Source organism: Hordeum vulgare, unplaced genomic scaffold, assembly GCF_904849725.1.
Source record: "Hordeum vulgare subsp. vulgare unplaced genomic scaffold, MorexV3_pseudomolecules_assembly, whole genome shotgun sequence".
NCBI lineage: Eukaryota > Viridiplantae > Streptophyta > Magnoliopsida > Poales > Poaceae > Hordeum > Hordeum vulgare.
The window spans coordinates 920,001-935,000 of NW_025422486.1; the positions used below are offsets into that span (position 1 = coordinate 920,001).

Genomic DNA, 15,000 nt, shown 5'->3' on the forward strand with positions numbered 1-15,000 from the left:
CATATAGATCACGGTCCCGTGTCATCCTTGTCACGTGGCGCAAAAATATATTTAAAAAGGGAAATGCAACACGAGGACTTCCCAGGAGGTCACCCATCCTAGTACTACTCTCGCCCAAGCACGCTTAACTTCGGAGTTCTGATGGGATCCGGTGCTTTAGTGCTGGTATGATCGCATCCGACATGCAACTATCTATTTGTTCCTTATGCTTGCCCCTACTACTACTGCTACTACTGCTACTACTGCTACTACTGCTACTACTACTACTAGTCGTTGGGTGTCATGCGCGGTGGGAAAAGTCAGAGAGGTCGTGGCGGTGCTCGTGTTGTCGGGGTAGAGAGGGAGCGGTGAAATTCTTGTGTTAAACTCGTCTCCGTTGTCGAGGCAAATGTGGCAATGGACACGGGAGGGGCAAGCTAAAACATATCACAAACGTCAAAAATAAGAAAACTAGTAAACGTCAAAAATAAGAAAACGAGGTCATATAGATCACGGTCCCGCGTCATCCTTGTCACGTGGCGCAAAAATATATTTAAAAAGGTGAATGAAACACGAGGACTTCCCAGGAGTTGACCCATCCTAGTACTACTCTCGCCCAAGCACGCTTAACTTCAGAGTTCTGATGGGATCCGGTGCTTTAGTGCTGGTATGATCGCATCCGACATGCAACTATCTATTTGTTCCTTATGCTTGCCCCTACTACTACTACTACTACTACTACTACTACTACTACTACTACTACTACTACTACTACTACTACTACTACTAGTCGTTGGGTGTCATGCGCGGTGGGAAAAGTCACAAAGGTCGTGGCGGTGCTCGTGTTGTCGGGGTAGAGAGGGAGCGGTGTAATTCTTGTGTTAAACTCGTCTCCGTTCTCGTGGCAAATGTGGCAATGGACACGGGAGGGGCAAGCTAAAACATATCACAAACGTCAAAAATAAGAAAACTAGTAAACGTCAAAAATAAGAAAACGAGGTCATATAGATCACGGTCCCGTGTCATCCTTGTCATGTGGCGCAAAAATATATTTAAAAAGGGGAATGGCAACACGAGGACTTCCCAGGAGGTCACCCATCCTAGTACTACTCTCGCCCAAGCACGCTTAACTTCGGAGTTCTGATGGGATCCGGTGCTTTAGTGCTGGTATGATCACATACGACATGCAACTATCTATTTGTTCCTTATGCTTGCCCCTACTACTACTGCTAGTACTGCTACTACTGCTACTACTACTACTACTACTAGTCGTTGGGTGTCATGCGCGGTGGGAAAAGTCAAAGAGGTCGTGGCGGTGCTCGTATTGTCGGGGTAGAGAGGGAGCGGTGAAATTCTTGTGTTAAACTCGTCTCCGTTGTCGAGGCAAATGTCGCAATGGACACGGGAGGGGCAAGCTAAAACATATCACAAACGTCAAAAATAAGAAAACAAGTAAACGTCAAAAATAAGAAAACGAGGTCAAATAGATCACGGTCCCGCGTCATCCTTGTCACGTGGCGCACAAATATATTTAAAAAGGGGAATGCAACACGAGGACTTCCCAGGAGGTCACCCATCCTAGTACTACTCTCGCCCAAGCACGCTTAACTTCGAAGTTCTGATGGGATCCGGTGCTTTAGTGCTGGTATGATCGCATCCGACATGCAACTATCTATTTGTTCCTTATGCTTGCCCCTACTACTACTACTACTAGTACTACTACTACTACTACTACTATTATTATTACTACTACTACTACTACTACTACTAGTCGTTGGGTGTCATGCGCGGTGGGAAAAGTCACAGAGGTCGTGGCGGTGCTCGTGTTGTCGGGGTAGAGAGGGAGCGGTGAAATTCTTGTGTTAAACTCGTCTCCGTTCTCGAGGCAAATGTGGCAATGGACACGGGAGGGGCAAGCTAAAACATATCACAAATGTCAAAAATAAGAAAACTAGTAAACGTCAAAAATAAGAAAACGAGGTCATATAGATCACGGTCCCGTGTCATCCTTGTCACGTGGCGCAAAAATATATTTAGAAATGCAACACGAGGACTTCCCAGGAGGTCACCCATCCTAGTACTACTCTCGCCCAAGCACACTTAACTTCGGAGTTCTGATGGGATCCGGTGCTTTAGTGCTGGTATGATCGCATCCAACATGCAACTATCTATTTGTTCCTTATGCTTGCCCCTACTACTACTGCTACTACTGCTACTACTGCTACTACTACTACTACTAGTCGTTGGGTGTCATGCGCGGTGGGAAAAGTCAGAGAGGTCGTGGCGGTGCTCGTGTTGTCGGGGTAGAGAGGGAGCGGTGAAATTCTTGTGTTAAACTCGTCTCCGTTGTCGAGGCAAATGTGGCAATGGACACGGGAGGGGCAAGCTAAAACATATCACAAACGTCAAAAATAAGAAAACTAGTAAACGTCAAAAATAAGAAAACGAGGTCATATAGATCACGGTCCCGCCTCATCCTTGTCACGTGGCGCAAAAATATATTTAAAAAGGGGAATGCAACACGAGGACTTCCCAGGAGGTCACCCATCCTAGTACTACTCTCGCCCAAGCACGCTTAACTTCGGAGTTCTGATGGGATCCGGTGCTTTAGTGCTGGTATGATCGCATCCGACATGCAACTATCTATTTGTTCCTTATGCTTGCCCCCACTACTACTAGTACTACTACTACTACTACTAGTACTACTACTACTACTACTACTACTACTACTACTACTACTACTACTACTACTACTACTACTACTACTACTACTACTAGTCGTTGGGTGTCATGCGCGGTGGGAAAAGTCACAGAGGTCGTGGCGGTGCTCGTGTTGTCGGGGTAGAGAGGGAGCGGTGTAATTCTTGTGTTAAACTCGTCTCCGTTCTCGAGGCAAATGTGGCAATGGACACGGGAGGGGCAAGCTAAAACATATCACAAACGTCAAAAATAAGAAAACTAGTAAACGTCAAAAATAAGAAAACGAGGTCATATAGATCACGGTCCCGTGTCATCCTTGTCATGTGGCGCAAAAATATATTTAAAAAGGGGAATGCAACACGAGGACTTCCCAGGAGGTCACCCATCCTAGTCCTACTCTCGCCCAAGGACGCTTAACTTCGGAGTTCTGATGGGATCCGGTGCTTTAGTGCTGGTATGATCGCATCCGACATGCAACTATCTATTTGTTCCTTATGCTTGCCCCTACTACTACTGCTACTACTGCTACTACTACTACTACTAGTCGTTGGGTGTCATGCGCGGTGGGAAAAGTCAAAGAGGTCGTGGCGGTGCTCGTGTTGTCGGGGTAGAGAGGGAGCGGTGAAATTCTTGTGTTAAACTCGTCTCCGTTGTCGAGGCAAATGTGGCAATGGACACGGGAGGGGCAAGCTAAAACATATCACAAACGTCAAAAATAAGAAAACTAGTAAACGTCAAAAATAAGAAAACGAGGTCATATAGATCACAGTCCCGCGTCATCCTTGTCACGTGGCGCAAAAATATATTTAAAAAGGGGAATGCAACACGAGGACTTCCCAGGAGGTCACCCATCCTAGTACTACTCTCGCCCAAGCACGCTTAACTTCAGAGTTCTGATGGGATCCGGTGCTTTAGTGCTGGTATGATCGCATCCGACATGCAACTATCTATTTGTTCCTTATGCTTGCCCCTACTACTACTACTACTACTATTACTACTACTATTACTACTACTATTACTACTACTACTACTACTACTACTACTACTACTACTAGTCGTTGGGTGTCATGCGCGGTGGGAAAAGTCACAGAGGTCGTGGCGGTGCTCGTGTTGTCGGGGTAGAGAGGGAGCAGTGAAATTCTTGTGTTAAACTCGTCTCCGTTCTCGAGGCAAATGTGGCAATGGACACGGGAGGGGCAAGCTAAAACATATCACAAACGTCAAAAATAAGAAAACTAGTAAACGTCAAAAATAAGAAAACGAGGTCATATAGATCACGGTCCCGTGTCATCCTTGTCATGTGGCGCAAAAATATATTTAAAAAGGGGAATGCAACACGAGGACTTCCCAGGAGTTCACCCATCCTAGTACTACTCTCGCCCAAGAACGCTTAACTTCGGAGTTCTGATGGGATCCGGAGCTTTAGTGCTGGTATGATCGCATCCGACATGCAACTATCTATTTGTTCCTTATGCTTGCCCCTTCTACTACTGCTACTACTGCTACTACTGCTACTACTACTACTACTACTACTAGTCGTTGGGTGTCATGCGCGGTGGGAAAAGTCAAAGAGGTCGTGGCGGTGCTCGTGTTGTCGGGGTAGAGAGGGAGCGGTGAAATTCTTGTGTTAAACTCGTCTCCATTGTCGAGGCAAATGTGGCAATGGACACGGGAGGGGCAAGCTAAAACATATCACAAACGTCAAAAATAAGAAAACTAGTAAACGTCAAAAATAAGAAAACGAGGTCATATAGATCACGGTCCCGCGTCATCCTTGTCACGTGGCGCAAAAATATATTTAAAAAGGGGAATGCAACATGAGGACTTCCTAGGAGGTCACCCATCCTAGTACTACTCTCGCCCAAGCACGCTTAACTTCGGAGTTGTGATGGGATCCGGTGCTTTAGTGCTGGTATGATCGCATCCGACATGCAACTATCTATTTGTTCCTTATGCTTGCCCCTGCTACTACTGCTACTACTGCTACTACTACTACTACTACTAGTCGTTGGGTGTCATGCGCGGTGGGAAAAGTCAGAGAGGTCGTGGCGGTGCTCGTGTTGTCGGGGTAGAGAGGGAGCGGTGAAATTCTTGTGTTAAACTCGTCTCCGTTGTCGAGGCAAATGTGGCAATGGACACGGGAGGGGCAAGCTAAAACATATCACCAACGTCAAAAATAAGAAAACTAGTAAACGTCAAAAATAAGAAAACGAGGTCATATAGATCACGGTCCCGCGTCATCCTTGTCACGTGGCGCAAAAATATATTTTAAAAGGGGAATGCAACACGAGGACTTCCCAGGAGGTCACCCATCCTAATAATACTCTCACCCAAGCACGCTTAACTTCGGAGTTCTGATGGGATCCGGTGCTTTAGTGCTGGTATGATCGCATCCGACATGCAACTATCTATTTGTTCCTTATGCTTGCCCCTACTACTACTACTACTAGTACTACTACTACTACTACTACTACTATTATTACTACTACTACTACTACTACTACTAGTCGTTGGGTGTCATGCGCGGTGGGAAAAGTCACAGAGGTCGTGGCGGTGCTCGTGTTGTCGGGGTAGAGAGGGAGCGGTGAAATTCTTGTGTTAAACTCGTCTCCGTTCTCGAGGCAAATGTGGCAATGGACACGGGAGGGGCAAGCTAAAACATATCACAAATGTCAAAAATAAGAAAACTAGTAAACGTCAAAAATAAGAAAACGAGGTCATATAGATCACGGTCCCGTGTCATCCTTGTCACGTGGCGCAAAAATATATTTAGAAATGCAACACGAGGACTTCCCAGGAGGTCACCCATCCTAGTACTACTCTCGCCCAAGCACACTTAACTTCGGAGTTCTGATGGGATCCGGTGCTTTAGTGCTGGTATGATCGCATCCAACATGCAACTATCTATTTGTTCCTTATGCTTGCCCCTACTACTACTGCTACTACTGCTACTACTGCTACTACTACTACTACTAGTCGTTGGGTGTCATGCGCGGTGGGAAAAGTCAAAGAGGTCGTGGCGGTGCTCGTGTTGTCGGGGTAGAGAGGGAGCGGTGAAATTCTTGTGTTAAACTCGTCTCCGTTGTCGAGGCAAATGTGGCAATGGACACGGGAGGGGCAAGCTAAAACATATCACAAACGTCAAAAATAAGAAAACTAGTAAACGTCAAAAATAAGAAAACGAGGTCATATAGATCACGGTCCCGCCTCATCCTTGTCACGTGGCGCAAAAATATATTTAAAAAGGGGAATGCAACACGAGGACTTCCCAGGAGGTCACCCATCCTAGTACTACTCTCGCCCAAGCACGCTTAACTTCGGAGTTCTGATGGGATCCGGTGCTTTAGTGCTGGTATGATCGCATCCGACATGCAACTATCTATTTGTTCCTTATGCTTGCCCCCACTACTACTAGTACTACTACTACTACTACTAGTACTACTACTACTACTACTACTACTACTACTACTACTACTACTACTACTACTACTACTACTACTACTACTACTACTACTAGTCGTTGGGTGTCATGCGCGGTGGGAAAAGTCACAGAGGTCGTGGCGGTGCTCGTGTTGTCGGGGTAGAGAGGGAGCGGTGTAATTCTTGTGTTAAACTCGTCTCCGTTCTCGAGGCAAATGTGGCAATGGACACGGGAGGGGCAAGCTAAAACATATCACAAACGTCAAAAATAAGAAAACTAGTAAACGTCAAAAATAAGAAAACGAGGTCATATAGATCACGGTCCCGTGTCATCCTTGTCATGTGGCGCAAAAATATATTTAAAAAGGGGAATGCAACACGAGGACTTCCCAGGAGGTCACCCATCCTAGTCCTACTCTCGCCCAAGGACGCTTAACTTCGGAGTTCTGATGGGATCCGGTGCTTTAGTGCTGGTATGATCGCATCCGACATGCAACTATCTATTTGTTCCTTATGCTTGCCCCTACTACTACTGCTACTACTGCTACTACTACTACTACTACTAGTCGTTGGGTGTCATGCGCGGTGGGAAAAGTCAAAGAGGTCGTGGCGGTGCTCGTGTTGTCGGGGTAGAGAGGGAGCGGTGAAATTCTTGTGTTAAACTCGTCTCCGTTGTCGAGGCAAATGTGGCAATGGACACGGGAGGGGCAAGCTAAAACATATCACAAACGTCAAAAATAAGAAAACTAGTAAACGTCAAAAATAAGAAAACGAGGTCATATAGATCACGGTCCCGCGTCATCCTTGTCACGTGGCGCAAAAATATATTTAAAAAGGGGAATGCAACACGAGGACTTCCCAGGAGGTCACCCATCCTAGTACTACTCTCGCCCAAGCACGCTTAACTTCAGAGTTCTGATGGGATCCGGTGCTTTAGTGCTGGTATGATCGCATCCGACATGCAACTATCTATTTGTTCCTTATGCTTGCCCCTACTACTACTACTACTACTACTACTAGTACTACTACTATTACTACTACTATTACTACTACTATTACTACTACTACTACTAGTACTACTACTACTACTAGTCGTTGGGTGTCATGCGCGGTGGGAAAAGTCACAGAGGTCGTGGCGGTGCTCGTGTTGTCGGGGTAGAGAGGGAGCAGTGAAATTCTTGTGTTAAACTCGTCTCCGTTCTCGAGGCAAATGTGGCAATGGACACGGGAGGGGCAAGCTAAAACATATCACAAACGTCAAAAATAAGAAAACTAGTAAACGTCAAAAATAAGAAAACGAGGTCATATAGATCACGGTCCCGTGTCATCCTTGTCATGTGGCGCAAAAATATATTTAAAAAGGGGAATGCAACACGAGGACTTCCCAGGAGTTCACCCATCCTAGTACTACTCTCGCCCAAGAACGCTTAACTTCGGAGTTCTGATGGGATCCGGAGCTTTAGTGCTGGTATGATCGCATCCGACATGCAACTATCTATTTGTTCCTTATGCTTGCCCCTTCTACTACTGCTACTACTGCTACTACTGCTACTACTACTACTACTACTACTAGTCGTTGGGTGTCATGCGCGGTGGGAAAAGTCAAAGAGGTCGTGGCGGTGCTCGTGTTGTCGGGGTAGAGAGGGAGCGGTGAAATTCTTGTGTTAAACTCGTGTCCGTTGTCGAGGCAAATGTGGCAATGGACACGGGAGGGGCAAGCTAAAACATATCACAAACGTCAAAAATAAGAAAACTAGTAAACGTCAAAAATAAGAAAACGAGGTCATATAGATCACGGTCCCGCGTCATCCTTGTCACGTGGCGCAAAAATATATTTAAAAAGGGGAATGCAACACGAGGACTTCCTAGGAGGTCACCCATCCTAGTACTACTCTCGCCCAAGCACGCTTAACTTCGGAGTTGTGATGGGATCCGGTGCTTTAGTGCTGGTATGATCGCATCCGACATGCAACTATCTATTTGTTCCATATGCTTGCCCCTGCTACTACTGCTACTACTGCTACTACTACTACTACTACTTCTAGTCGTTGGGTGTCATGCGCGGTGGGAAAAGTCAGAGAGGTCGTGGCGGTGCTCGTGTTGTCGGGGTAGAGAGGGAGCGGTGAAATTCTTGTGTTAAACTCGTCTCCGTTGTCGAGGCAAATGTGGCAATGGACACGGGAGGGGCAAGCTAAAACATATCACCAACGTCAAAAATAAGAAAACTAGTAAACGTCAAAAATAAGAAAACGAGGTCATATAGATCACGGTCCCGCGTCATCCTTGTCACGTGGCGCAAAAATATATTTTAAAAGGGGAATGCAACACGAGGACTTCCCAGGAGGTCACCCATCCTAATACTACTCTCACCCAAGCACGCTTAACTTCGGAGTTCTGATGGGATCCGGTGCTTTAGTGCTGGTATGATCGCATCCGACATGCAACTATCTATTTGTTCCTTATGCTTGCCCCTACTACTACTACTACTAGTAGTACTACTACTACTACTACTAGTACTACTACTACTACTACTACTACTACTACTACTACTACTACTACTACTACTACTACTACTACTACTACTACTAGTCGTTGGGTGTCATGCGCGGTGGGAAAAGTCACAGAGGTCGTGGCGGTGCTCGTGTTGTCGGGGTAGAGAGGGAGCGGTGTAATTCTTGTGTTAAACTCGTCTCCGTTCTCGAGGCAAATGTGGCAATGGACAGGGGAGGGGCAAGCTAAAACATATCACAAACGTCAAAAATAAGAAAACTAGTAAACGTCAAAAATAAGAAAACGAGGTCATATAGATCACGGTCCCGTGTCATCCTTGTCAGGTGGCGCAAAAATATATTTAAAAAGGGGAATGCAACACGAGGACTTCCCAGGAGGTCACCCATCCTAGTACTACTCTCACCCAAGCACGCTTAACTTCGGAGTTCTGATGGGATCCGGTGCTTTAGTGCTGGTATGATCGCATCCGACATGCAACTATCTATTTGTTCCTTATGCTTGCCCCTACTACTACTGCTACTACTGCTACTACTGCTACTACTGCTACTACTACTAGTCGTTGGGTGTCATGCGCGGTGGGAAAAGTCAAAGAGGTCGTGGCGGTGCTCGTGTTGTCGGGGTAGAGAGGGAGCGGTGAAATTCTTGTGTTAAACTCGTCTCCGTTGTCGAGGCAAATGTGGCAATGGACACGGGAGGGGCAAGCTAAAACATATCACAAACGTCAAAAATAAGAAAACTAGTAAACGTCAAAAATAAGAAAACGAGGTCATATAGATCACGGTCCCGCGTCATCCTTGTCACGTGGCGCAAAAATATATTTAAAAAGGGGAATGCAACACGAGGACTTCCCAGGAGGTCACCCATCCTAGTACTACTCTCGCCCAAGCACGCTTAACTTCGGAGTTCTGATGGGATCCGGTGCTTTAGTGCTGGTATGATCGCATCCGACATGCAACTATCTATTTGTTCCTTATGCTTGCCCCTACTACTACTACTACTAGTACTACTACTACTACAACAACTACTACTACTACTAGTACTACTACTACTACAACAACTACTACTACTACTAGTACTACTACTACTACTACTACTATTACTACTACTACTACTACTACTACTACTACTAGTCGTTGGGTGTCATGCGCGGTGGGAAAAGTCACAGAGGTCGTGGCGGTGCTCGTGTTGTCGGGGTAGAGAGGGAGCGGTGAAATTCTTGTGTTAAACTCGTCTCCGTTCTCGAGGCAAATGTGGCAATGGACACGGGAGGGGCAAGCTAAAACATATCACAAACGTCAAAAATAAGAAAACTAGTAAACGTCAAAAATAAGAAAACGAGGTCATATAGATCACGGTCCCGTGTCATCCTTGTCACGTGGCACAAAAATATATTTAAAAAGGGGAATGCAACAGGAGGACTTCCCAGGAGGTCACCCATCCTAGTTCTACTCTCGCCCAAGCACGCTTAACTTCGGAGTTCTGATGGGATCCGGTGCTTTAGTGCTGGTATGATCGCATCCGACATGCAACTATCTATTTGTTCCTTATGCTTGCCCCTAGTACTACTGCTACTACTGCTACTACTGCTACTACTACTACTAGTCGTTGGGTGTCATGCGCGGTGGGAAAAGTCAAAGAGGTCGTGGCGGTGCTCGTGTTGTCGGGGTAGAGAGGGAGCGGTGAAATTCTTGTGTTAAACTCGTCTCCGTTGTCGAGGCAAATGTGGCAATGGACACGGGAGGGGCAAGCTAAAACATATCACAAACGTCAAAAATAAGAAAACTAGTAAACGTCAAAAATAAGAAAACGAGGTCATATAGATCACGGTCCCGCGTCATCCTTGTCACGTGGCGCAAAAATATATTTAAAAAGGGGAATGCAACACGAGGACTTCCCAGGAGGTCACCCATCCTAGTACTACTCTCGCCCAAGCACGCTTAACTTCGGAGTTCTGATGGGATCCGGTGCTTTAGTGCTGGTATGATCGCATCCGACATGCAACTATCTATTTGTTCCTTATGCTTGCCCCTACTACTACTGCTACTACTGCTACTACTGCTACTACTACTACTAGTCGTTGGGTGTCATGCGCGGTGGGAAAAGTCAGAGAGGTCGTGGCGGTGCTCGTGTTGTCGGGGTAGAGAGGGAGCGGTGAAATTCTTGTGTTAAACTCGTCTCCGTTGTCGAGGCAAATGTGGCAATGGACACGGGAGGGGCAAGAAAATATATTTAAAAAGGGGAATGCAACACGAGGACTTCCCAAGAGGTCACCCATCCTAGTACTACTCTCGCCCAAGCACGCTTAACTTCGGAGTTCTGATGGGATCCGGTGCTTAACTGCTGGTATGATCGCATCCGACATGCAACTATCTATTTGTTCCTTATGCTTGCCCCTACTACTACTACTACTAGTACTACAACTACTACTACTACTACTACTACTACTACTACTACTACTACTACTAGTACTACTACTACTACTACTACTACTACTACTACTACTACTACTACTACTACTAGTACTACTACTACTACTACTACTATTACTACTACTACTACTACTACTACTACTACTAGTCGTTGGGTGTCATGCAAGGTGGGAAAAGTCACAGAGGTCGTGGCGGTGCTCGTGTTGTCGGGGTAGAGAGGGAGCGGTGTAATTCTTGTGTTAAACTCGTCTCCGTTCTCGAGGCAAATGTGGCAATGGACACGGGAGGGGCAAGCTAAAACATATCACAAACGTCAAAAATAAGAAAACTAGTAAACGTCAAAAATAAGAAAACGAGGTCATATAGATCACGGTCCCGTGTCATCCTTGTCATGTGGCGCAAAAATATATTTAAAAAGGGGAATGCAACACGAGGACTTCCTAGGAGGTCACCCATCCTAGTACTACTCTCGCCCAAGCACGCTTAACTTCGGAGTTCTGATGGGATCCGGTGCTTTAGTGCTGGTATGATCGCATCCGACATGCAACTATCTATTTGTTCCTTATGCTTGCCCCTACTACTACTAATACTAGTACTACTACTACTAGTACTACTACTACTACTACTACTACTACTATTACTACTACTACTACTACTACTACTAGTCGTTGGGTGTCATGCGCGGTGGGAAAAGTCACAGAGGTCGTGGCGGTGCTCGTGTTGTCGGGGTAGAGAGGGAGCGGTGAAATTCTTGTGTTAAACTCGTCTCCGTTCTCGAGGCAAATGTGGCAATGGACACGGGAGGGGCAAGCTAAAACATATCACAAACGTCAAAAATAAGAAAACTAGTAAACGTCAATAATAAGAAAACGAGGTCATATAGATCACGGTCCCGTGTCATCCTTGTCATGTGGCGCAAAAATATATTTAAAAAGGGGAATGCAACACGAGGACTTCCCAGGAGGTCACCCATCCTAGTACTACTCTCGCCCAAGCACGCTTAACTTCGGAGTTCTGATGGGATCCGGTTCTTTAGTGCCGGTATGATCGCATCCGACATGCAACTATCTATTTGTTCCTTATGCTTGCCCCTACTACTACTAATACTAGTACTACTACTACTAGTACTACTACTATTACTACTACTACTACTACTACTACTACTACTACTAGTCGTTGGGTGTCATGCGCGGTGGGAAAAGTCACAGAGGTCGTGGCGGTGCTCGTGTTGTCGGGGTAGAGAGGGAGCGGTGAAATTCTTGTGTTAAACTCGTCTCCGTTCTCGAGGCAAATGTGGCAATGGACACGGGAGGGGCAAGCTAAAACATATCACAAACGTCAAAAATAAGAAAACTAGTAAACGTCAAAAATAAGAAAACGAGGTCATATAGATCACGGTCCCGTGTCATCCTTGTCACGTGGCGCAAAAATATATTTAAAAAGGGGAATGCAACACGAGGACTTCCCAGGAGGTCACCCATCCTAGTACTACTCTCGCCCAAGCACGCTTAACTTCAGAGTTCCGATGGGATCCGGTGCTTTAGTGCTGGTATGATCGCATCCAACATGCAACTATCTATTTGTTCCTTATGCTTGCCCCTACTACTACTGCTACTACTGCTACGACATGCAACTATCTATTTGTTCCTTATGCTTGCCCCTACTACTACTACTACTACTAGTACTACCACTACTACTACTATTACTACTACTACTACTACTACTACTACTACTACTACTACTACTACTACTACTACTAGTCGTTGGGTGTCATGCGCGGTGGGAAAAGTCACAGAGGTCGTGGCGGTGCTCGTGTTGTCGGGGTAGAGAGGGAGCGGTGCAATTCTTGTGTTAAACTCGTCTCCGTTCTCGAGGCAAATGTGGCAATGGACACGGGAGGGGCAAGCTAAAACATATCACAAACGTCAAAAATAAGAAAACTAGTAAACGTCAAAAATAAGAAAACGAGGTCATATAGATCACGGTCCCGTGTCATCCTTGTCACGTGGCGCAAAAATATATTTAAAAAGGGGAATACAACACGAGGACTTCCCAGGAGGTCACCCATCCTAGTACTACTCTCGCCCAAGCACGCTTAACTTCCGAGTTCTGATGGGATCCGGTGCTTTAGTGGTGGTATGATCGCATCCGACATGCAACTATCTATTTGTTCCTTATGCTTGCCCCTACTACTAGTGCTACTACTGCTACTACTGCTACTACTACTACTAGTCGTTGGGTGTGATGCGCGGTGGGAAAAGTCAGAGAGGTCGTGGCGGTGCTCGTGTTGTCGGTGTAGAGAGGGAGCGGTGAAATTCTTGTGTTAAACTCGTCTCCGTTGTCGAGGCAAATGTGGCAATGGACACGGGAGGGGCAAGCTAAAACATATCACCAACGTCAAAAATAAGAAAACTAGTAAACGTCAAAAATAAGAAAACGAGGTCATATAGATCACGGTCCCGCGTCATCCTTGTCACGTGGCGCAAAAATATATTTAAAAAGGGGAATGCAACACGAGGACTTTACCAGGAGGTCACCCATCCTAGTACTACTCTCGCCCAAGCACGCTTAACTTCGGAGTTCTGATGGGATCCGGTGCTTTAGTACTGGTATGATCGCATCCGACATGCAACTATCTATTTGTTCCTTATGCTTGCCCCTACTACTAGTGCTACTACTGCTACTACTGCTACTACTACTACTAGTCGTTGGGTGTGATGCGCGGTGGGAAAAGTCAGAGAGGTCGTGGCGGTGCTCGTGTTGTCGGTGTAGAGAGGGAGCGGTGAAATTCTTGTGTTAAACTCGTCTCCGTTGTCGAGGCAAATGTGGCAATGGACACGGGAGGGGCAAGCTAAAACATATCACCAACGTCAAAAATAAGAAAACTAGTAAACGTCAAAAATAAGAAAACGAGGTCATATAGATCACGGTCCCGCGTCATCCTTGTCACGTGGCGCAAAAATATATTTAAAAAGGGGAATGCAACACGAGGACTTCCCTGGAGGTCACCCATCCTAGTACTACTCTCGCCCAAGCACGCTTAACTTCGGAGTTCTGATGGGATCCGCTGCTTTAGTGCTGGTATGATCGCATCCGACATGCAACTATCTATTTGTTCCTTATGCTTGCCCCTACTACTACTACTACTACTACTACTACTACTACTACTATTACTACTACTACTACTACTACTACTAGTCGTTGGGTGTCATGCGCGGTGGGAAAAGTCACAGAGGTCGTGGCGGTGCTCGTGTTGTCGGGGTAGAGAGGGACGGTGTAATTCTTGTGTTAAACTCGTCTCCGTTCTCGAGGCAAATGTGGCAATGGACACGGGAGGGGCAAGCTAAAACATATCACAAACTCAAAAATAAGAAAACTAGTAAACGTCAAAAATAAGAAAACGAGGTCATATAGATCACGGTCCCGTGTCATCCTTGTCATGTGGCGCAAAAATATATTTAAAAAGGGGAATGCAACACGAGGACTTCCCAGGAGGTCACCCATCCTAGTACTACTCTCGGCCAAGCACGCTTAACCTCGGAGTTCTGATGGGATCCGGTGCTTTAGTGCTGGAATGATCTCATCCGACATGCAACTATCTATTTGTTCCTTATGCTTGCCCCTACTACTACTGCTACTACTGCTACTACTGCTACTACTGCTACTACTACTACTAGTCGTTGGGTGTCATGCGCGGTGGGAAAAGTCAAAGAGGTCGTGGCGGTGCTCGTGTTGTCGGGGTAGAGAGGGAGCGGTGAAATTCTTGTGTTAAACTCGTCTCCGTTGTCGAGGCAAATGTGGCAATGGACACGGGAGGGGCAAGCTAAAACATATCACAAGCGTCAAAAATAAGAAAACTAGTAAACGTCAAAAATAAGAAAACGAGGTCATATAGATCACGGTCCCGCGTCATCCTTGTCACGTGGCGCAAAAATATATTTAAAAAGGGGAATGCAACACG

The 15,000-nt window shown here is 46.1% G+C and overlaps 31 non-coding genes across 31 annotated transcripts in view; all 31 read right to left on the bottom strand.

The window, feature by feature from the left end:
* Positions 1 to 60: 60 nt before the first annotated feature.
* On the bottom strand, positions 61 to 179 carry LOC123416776. The gene has a single exon (XR_006616377.1). It is a non-coding gene; the product is annotated as a 5S ribosomal RNA (ribosomal RNA).
* A 362-nt stretch (positions 180 to 541) lies between these two features.
* Positions 542 to 660, bottom strand: LOC123416476. The gene has a single exon (XR_006616130.1). It is a non-coding gene; the product is annotated as a 5S ribosomal RNA (ribosomal RNA).
* A 381-nt stretch (positions 661 to 1,041) lies between these two features.
* LOC123416179 lies at positions 1,042 to 1,160 on the bottom strand. The gene has a single exon (XR_006615854.1). It is a non-coding gene; the product is annotated as a 5S ribosomal RNA (ribosomal RNA).
* Positions 1,161 to 1,519: 359 nt separating this feature from the next.
* On the bottom strand, positions 1,520 to 1,638 carry LOC123415229. Its single transcript, XR_006614950.1, has one exon. It is a non-coding gene; the product is annotated as a 5S ribosomal RNA (ribosomal RNA).
* A 377-nt stretch (positions 1,639 to 2,015) lies between these two features.
* On the bottom strand, positions 2,016 to 2,134 carry LOC123415249. Its single transcript, XR_006614969.1, has one exon. It is a non-coding gene; the product is annotated as a 5S ribosomal RNA (ribosomal RNA).
* A 356-nt stretch (positions 2,135 to 2,490) lies between these two features.
* LOC123416612 lies at positions 2,491 to 2,609 on the bottom strand. Its single transcript, XR_006616221.1, has one exon. It is a non-coding gene; the product is annotated as a 5S ribosomal RNA (ribosomal RNA).
* Positions 2,610 to 3,028: 419 nt separating this feature from the next.
* LOC123416234 lies at positions 3,029 to 3,147 on the bottom strand. The gene has a single exon (XR_006615907.1). It is a non-coding gene; the product is annotated as a 5S ribosomal RNA (ribosomal RNA).
* A 347-nt stretch (positions 3,148 to 3,494) lies between these two features.
* Positions 3,495 to 3,613, bottom strand: LOC123416858. The gene has a single exon (XR_006616456.1). It is a non-coding gene; the product is annotated as a 5S ribosomal RNA (ribosomal RNA).
* A 392-nt stretch (positions 3,614 to 4,005) lies between these two features.
* Positions 4,006 to 4,124, bottom strand: LOC123416260. Its single transcript, XR_006615932.1, has one exon. It is a non-coding gene; the product is annotated as a 5S ribosomal RNA (ribosomal RNA).
* Positions 4,125 to 4,486: 362 nt separating this feature from the next.
* LOC123416403 lies at positions 4,487 to 4,605 on the bottom strand. The gene has a single exon (XR_006616066.1). It is a non-coding gene; the product is annotated as a 5S ribosomal RNA (ribosomal RNA).
* A 350-nt stretch (positions 4,606 to 4,955) lies between these two features.
* LOC123416189 lies at positions 4,956 to 5,074 on the bottom strand. The gene has a single exon (XR_006615864.1). It is a non-coding gene; the product is annotated as a 5S ribosomal RNA (ribosomal RNA).
* A 377-nt stretch (positions 5,075 to 5,451) lies between these two features.
* On the bottom strand, positions 5,452 to 5,570 carry LOC123415250. Its single transcript, XR_006614970.1, has one exon. It is a non-coding gene; the product is annotated as a 5S ribosomal RNA (ribosomal RNA).
* A 356-nt stretch (positions 5,571 to 5,926) lies between these two features.
* LOC123416613 lies at positions 5,927 to 6,045 on the bottom strand. The gene has a single exon (XR_006616223.1). It is a non-coding gene; the product is annotated as a 5S ribosomal RNA (ribosomal RNA).
* A 422-nt stretch (positions 6,046 to 6,467) lies between these two features.
* On the bottom strand, positions 6,468 to 6,586 carry LOC123416235. The gene has a single exon (XR_006615908.1). It is a non-coding gene; the product is annotated as a 5S ribosomal RNA (ribosomal RNA).
* Positions 6,587 to 6,936: 350 nt separating this feature from the next.
* LOC123416859 lies at positions 6,937 to 7,055 on the bottom strand. Its single transcript, XR_006616457.1, has one exon. It is a non-coding gene; the product is annotated as a 5S ribosomal RNA (ribosomal RNA).
* A 407-nt stretch (positions 7,056 to 7,462) lies between these two features.
* Positions 7,463 to 7,581, bottom strand: LOC123416262. Its single transcript, XR_006615934.1, has one exon. It is a non-coding gene; the product is annotated as a 5S ribosomal RNA (ribosomal RNA).
* A 362-nt stretch (positions 7,582 to 7,943) lies between these two features.
* On the bottom strand, positions 7,944 to 8,062 carry LOC123416157. Its single transcript, XR_006615834.1, has one exon. It is a non-coding gene; the product is annotated as a 5S ribosomal RNA (ribosomal RNA).
* Positions 8,063 to 8,415: 353 nt separating this feature from the next.
* On the bottom strand, positions 8,416 to 8,534 carry LOC123415706. The gene has a single exon (XR_006615410.1). It is a non-coding gene; the product is annotated as a 5S ribosomal RNA (ribosomal RNA).
* Positions 8,535 to 8,959: 425 nt separating this feature from the next.
* LOC123416942 lies at positions 8,960 to 9,078 on the bottom strand. Its single transcript, XR_006616535.1, has one exon. It is a non-coding gene; the product is annotated as a 5S ribosomal RNA (ribosomal RNA).
* Positions 9,079 to 9,437: 359 nt separating this feature from the next.
* Positions 9,438 to 9,556, bottom strand: LOC123416614. Its single transcript, XR_006616224.1, has one exon. It is a non-coding gene; the product is annotated as a 5S ribosomal RNA (ribosomal RNA).
* Positions 9,557 to 10,011: 455 nt separating this feature from the next.
* Positions 10,012 to 10,130, bottom strand: LOC123416340. The gene has a single exon (XR_006616007.1). It is a non-coding gene; the product is annotated as a 5S ribosomal RNA (ribosomal RNA).
* A 353-nt stretch (positions 10,131 to 10,483) lies between these two features.
* LOC123416615 lies at positions 10,484 to 10,602 on the bottom strand. Its single transcript, XR_006616225.1, has one exon. It is a non-coding gene; the product is annotated as a 5S ribosomal RNA (ribosomal RNA).
* Positions 10,603 to 10,848: 246 nt separating this feature from the next.
* LOC123415648 lies at positions 10,849 to 10,967 on the bottom strand. Its single transcript, XR_006615356.1, has one exon. It is a non-coding gene; the product is annotated as a 5S ribosomal RNA (ribosomal RNA).
* Positions 10,968 to 11,458: 491 nt separating this feature from the next.
* LOC123416812 lies at positions 11,459 to 11,577 on the bottom strand. The gene has a single exon (XR_006616413.1). It is a non-coding gene; the product is annotated as a 5S ribosomal RNA (ribosomal RNA).
* A 398-nt stretch (positions 11,578 to 11,975) lies between these two features.
* LOC123415377 lies at positions 11,976 to 12,094 on the bottom strand. The gene has a single exon (XR_006615098.1). It is a non-coding gene; the product is annotated as a 5S ribosomal RNA (ribosomal RNA).
* A 389-nt stretch (positions 12,095 to 12,483) lies between these two features.
* LOC123415426 lies at positions 12,484 to 12,602 on the bottom strand. The gene has a single exon (XR_006615145.1). It is a non-coding gene; the product is annotated as a 5S ribosomal RNA (ribosomal RNA).
* Positions 12,603 to 13,070: 468 nt separating this feature from the next.
* LOC123416367 lies at positions 13,071 to 13,189 on the bottom strand. Its single transcript, XR_006616032.1, has one exon. It is a non-coding gene; the product is annotated as a 5S ribosomal RNA (ribosomal RNA).
* Positions 13,190 to 13,542: 353 nt separating this feature from the next.
* On the bottom strand, positions 13,543 to 13,662 carry LOC123416196. Its single transcript, XR_006615870.1, has one exon. It is a non-coding gene; the product is annotated as a 5S ribosomal RNA (ribosomal RNA).
* Positions 13,663 to 14,015: 353 nt separating this feature from the next.
* LOC123415756 lies at positions 14,016 to 14,134 on the bottom strand. The gene has a single exon (XR_006615456.1). It is a non-coding gene; the product is annotated as a 5S ribosomal RNA (ribosomal RNA).
* Positions 14,135 to 14,506: 372 nt separating this feature from the next.
* LOC123416423 lies at positions 14,507 to 14,625 on the bottom strand. Its single transcript, XR_006616084.1, has one exon. It is a non-coding gene; the product is annotated as a 5S ribosomal RNA (ribosomal RNA).
* Positions 14,626 to 14,987: 362 nt separating this feature from the next.
* The window catches only part of LOC123416467, a 119-nt gene continuing 106 nt past the window's right edge, over positions 14,988 to 15,000 (bottom strand). Inside the window, exon 1 of the ribosomal RNA XR_006616122.1 lies at positions 14,988 to 15,000. This exon is cut by the window's right edge and continues 106 nt beyond it. This is a non-coding gene — a ribosomal RNA (5S ribosomal RNA).